We start from the raw sequence: 4,728 nt of genomic DNA on the forward strand, positions 1-4,728 counted from the left end.
TGGCAGGGTTACAGACATGTTCCAGTTCACCAGGGCAAAATCCAGTCTTCTTATAGCTGCGATAGAAGGAAGCTTCTAATAGTTTCCTTATTGCTCTAGACCAGGAGGAGGTGGTGAGTGGAGAAAGCGATCCTCGTGTGTGCGTGTGCGCGTGGGCGTGTGCGTGTGCGTGTGTGTGTGTCTGTCTGTCTGTCTGTGTGCATGCGTGAGTGTATGAAGGGAAATCCCTACTTTCAGAGAGGCTTTTCTGGGCTGTGGGCAAGATCTAAGGCAGAGATGCACATCAGCAACCAACCGCCAAGATTCCCAAGTGCTGGAGGACATGCAGCTCTTCTCTTCTGATTCTTGGGGACTTTGGTCCAGCTGTCCAGGTTGCTTCTTGACTTTCAGCTGTTTCCAGCTTACCTATGGCTTGCTCTTCTTATCTAGTCTGGGACCAGGGCCATAGAGAGAAGGTTCAGAGGTAAGCATAGTGGAGACCAACTTTTAAATCCTCTTCCACCCAACACAAAGACGTACCATGCTCTCTCTCTCTCTCTCTCTCTCTCTCTCTCTCTCTCTCTCTCTCTCTCTCTGTGTGTGTGTGTGTGTGTGTGTGTGTGTGTCTGCAGGACTACTTCATGTAGTGGCCATGAGTGGATGTTAGCCTTGGAGGCTTGGTTATCTGTTGAGGTTTGATCTTTTGATATGTACTGTAATGATAAGTACAGGCCCCCAAAGCCTGGTTGCTCTCAGAAAGGAGAGAGTCCACATGTATAATGTGACCTTGCTCTTTAATTTAAAACTATTGATTAAATAAAGATGCCAACAGCCAATGGCTGGAAAGAAGATACATAGTTGGGCCTAGGGTTCCCAGACTTGAGGTTGGAAGAGAACCTCAAGGGAAAAACAAGGGGGAGAGAAAGGGAAAAAGAGAAGATGTCACGGGGTAAGAATCTTAAAGACTATGAGGGCTGGCCAATTGGAGTTAAGAGCAGCCCAGATGAAACATGGTAAGCAATAACTCAGGGTTATTGATAGGAACGTAGATTCTAATAACATAGAGGGTAGACATCTGCCCAGCTCTAGTGCTGATTAAGGCTTATTGCAAATAATAAAAGTTGTGTGTCTTTTATCTGGGAACTTAATGAACAGGGTAGAAATCCCCAATTGAGATGAAATATTTCCTACAACAGATATCAAGTCCAGTAAATTAGCAGAAGAACAAAAGTGGGGATCCTGGAGGCTGCCCTCTGCCCATCCTGGCCTCCATCACCCTCACTAAGGGATCAGGATCCTGGGCAAGGACATGGGCATTCCAGGTAAGATCAGAAGGCAGCCCCATTCTGGAGGAGAGCCAATCCTGGGTCCAGCGTCTTCCTTTGCTTCCTGCTTGTGAGAGCTTAACACGCCTGTGGCCTGGGGCTAGTCTGGCTGGCTCAGGAGTGGACCTTACATACTTCTTATAAGATAGACGGTTTTCCACTACTGCAGTCACGAAGGCTCAGGAACCATGGGAAAGGGGACCAACTTAGGGGCCATTTCATCCAAGGTGGCCCTTAACCTTGTGACTAGCTGAACTTAGATGAACCCCCTGTGGTTCCGTCTTGCTCACTGGTATGCCGCAAAAGAGTGCTGGCACATTCAGGATGCACTTGTGAGTTTGAGGTATGTGTGCTTGAAGATTCAAGTTTCGTAGCCATGAAACTGGTGCGTCGTACCAACTTCGTGGGTTTCCCATGAGGATCAAATCATACTGAAGCTCACTAGCAGGCTCCTGGCACATAGTACAAGTTCAATAAATGCAGCTTGCCATTGCAGTTATTGTTATAATGGTCACAGTTACATCGCAAGAATATGGTTATAGCCTTGTGTTCTCGATATCCAGAGTTCCCTTGGGAATGCCTTGGGAGCTCCCAAGATCCAGAAACTCTTAAGTTATGAGCATTGAGCACTAGAGTCTAGGTCATAACATGACCTGACCATGTCCACACTGTTAGTTTGTTTGTTTGTTTGTTTATTTATTTATTTATTATTATTAGTAGTAGTAGCAGTAGTATTTGCATTTTTTTCAAGACAGGGTTTCTCTGTGTGTCCCTGGGCTATCTTGAAACTTGCTCTGTAGACCAGGCTGGCGGTGAACTTCATCTGCCTCTGCCCCCTGAGTGTTGGGATTAAGGGCATGTGCCATCACCATCTGGCCACACAGATTTCATCCTTATCTTTTGAGGCAAAGCCATATGTCCTTCAGCACACCCTAGTGTGCTCAGTGTGCTGCTGGTTATTATCACACAGCCATGTGGGGTTGCATCCTGAATATGTTGTTACCTCTCCTTTTCCTCATCCCAGGTATAGTCCCAGTCTGGGTTCACTTCTTTGATGCAGGAGAAATTGGCTACTCCTTCCCCTGCATAGGTACAGTATTTATGTAGTCCAAGACAGAGCCAGCCACATCTACATTAATTGCTTCTGCATTCCACTCCTGTGCTGAGGGATAGGCTCATACTGTCTCTCTCTTTAAAGCCAGTATCAAGGATGGACAGAAACTAAAAAGGAAGTGGAAAAGCCCTGTAACTCTTGGGTGTATCAATGTAGCCAGCACTCTCTTTAAACTCCAACTATCCCTTTTTAGGGTATATGATGGTTAATAATGTCAACTTGAAAGGATCTAGAATAGCCATAGATAGATAGATAGATAGATAGATAGATAGATAGATAGATAGATAGACAGACAGGCAAATGTAAGCCTCTGAGAATGTCTGAGATATTATCCAATCAAATTAACTGATGTAGGGAGACCTACTTTGAACATGGGAAGCGCCACAGGCTTGTATCTTGGAGTACGTAAAAAAAAAAAAAGAGACATAATCATGATGTGGACAGTTTAATCACATCATGATTATGGATAGATTGTAACCAGCTGCCTCAAGCTACCTCCTTGATGGAGCTCTGGACCCTTGAACTGTGAAAGGTGATGAACCCATCCTTTCTTAAGTGGCCACTGTTATATAATTTGTCACAACAAGACAATAGCCAACCCTGGATGCAAGCAAGTCCTCCACCACCTCTTCTAGACCCTCAGGAGAGCAGCTGCACCCTCACCCCCACCCCATACTCCAGGATGTTATTCTAAACCCCAGAAAGGCTGGGGACTTGCCCATGAACACAGAGCAAACAAAAGGATTAGCGTCTCTGAATGCAGCTCTTTGGGGTGTAGCCACTGGCCCAGCCAGTTTCTCCCAGTTTCTACACAAGCTTTGATGCCCTTCTCTCTCTGTACCATCCAAATGAGAGGGTGACAGAGAAACGGGGTGCAGAGCTCTAGGGGTTACATCCAAAGTCACAGGGTTGGGAGACTTGTCTCAACTCATACAAGAGAGAAGATGAAGTAAGCCCAGGTCCCAGCAGGTCCCAGGCAGGTTCTGGTAAGAACTATGCTAGATGGATCTGAACAGCTCTGCGTGAAACCCTCTGTCCATGACACCAGGCACCAACCTTCTGTAGCCTTTAAGGGAGGCATATGCAGAAGGCCTGAGATGAGGTGCCCCAGGTCTGAGGGACTCTAAGAAGTGGGCAAAGTTAGGCTACAGTTGAAGAAGACAGGCCAGGCAGGAACAAGGACCTGCAGGGGAGTGAAAGGAAGGGCTAGGTAAGGACATCAGTGCTCTGACAGCTTGTTTATTACAGCCAACGTGTGCACCTGGCATGGCCACACGATGGGCTCTGTGCTTCTGGCAGACGCTGTGGCAGGACTGGCGTCAATTCCAAGGTTTCCACCCCCAGATCCCACGCTCATCTCTAGATCACACAAAGAGAAACTTGGGGCTTGAGCTCAGGGAGCCACAATGGCAGGGCTTAGATACTTCAAGAAGATACAAAGAAGTTCTCTTTCCTAGCTCCAACTTACACACACACACACACACACTCTCTCTCTCTCTCTCTCTCTCTCTCTCTCTCTCTCTCTTTTGCACACACATACACACACACACACTCACTCACACACACACACACACCCCTCCAATGGGATGAAAAGTATAGGTTTGGGGGATGCAAAGACTGAGTTCATCTCCCCTCTAATTGAGTGGGTGACTTCATAACCCCCACAATTTGAAAAATCCCTATTCTCTTTAGATTTCTCATAGAGAGCACACCAGGATCTGGGGTCCTCAGCAAACCAATGGCTCCATACTCTGCTGGTGATGGGCAGTGCTTCTTACCTTAGTGTGAATACCTCGGATGGCAGCCCAGTGACTTTTACAGTTCTTCACACCTTGGGTGCAAACAATTGGCTATCATGTCCATTCTCTGAAAACCTGTGGCCCACCCTCTCCTCACCTGCGCAGGCATTACTGTTTCTTATAAACTTACCCTTAAAGGGACTTTTAAATTGCTCTTAACGATTAATTTCACACCTTTAAAGCAGTTGTGTGTGGGTGTGTGTGTGTACTCACACACACACACCCACACATACACACAGACACACACACACACCTGGGTAGAGATCAGAGGTACATATTAGGCGTCTCCCTCGATCATTCTCCGTCTGTTTATTTATTTAGAGACAAGGTTGCACTATGCAGCCTGGCAGACTGGAACTTGATACATAGACCAGGCTGGCCTTGAAATGATAGAAATCTGTTTGCCTCTTCCTCCTGAAATGCTGGGGTCACAGGCATGTACCACCCACCACACCCAGTTTTGGAGTGGGTTTTATTGTTGTTTGGATGATTTTTTGTTTGTTTGTTTGTT

Source organism: Mus musculus, chromosome 17 (assembly GCF_000001635.26).
Source record: "Mus musculus strain C57BL/6J chromosome 17, GRCm38.p6 C57BL/6J".
Taxonomy (NCBI): domain Eukaryota; kingdom Metazoa; phylum Chordata; class Mammalia; order Rodentia; family Muridae; genus Mus; species Mus musculus.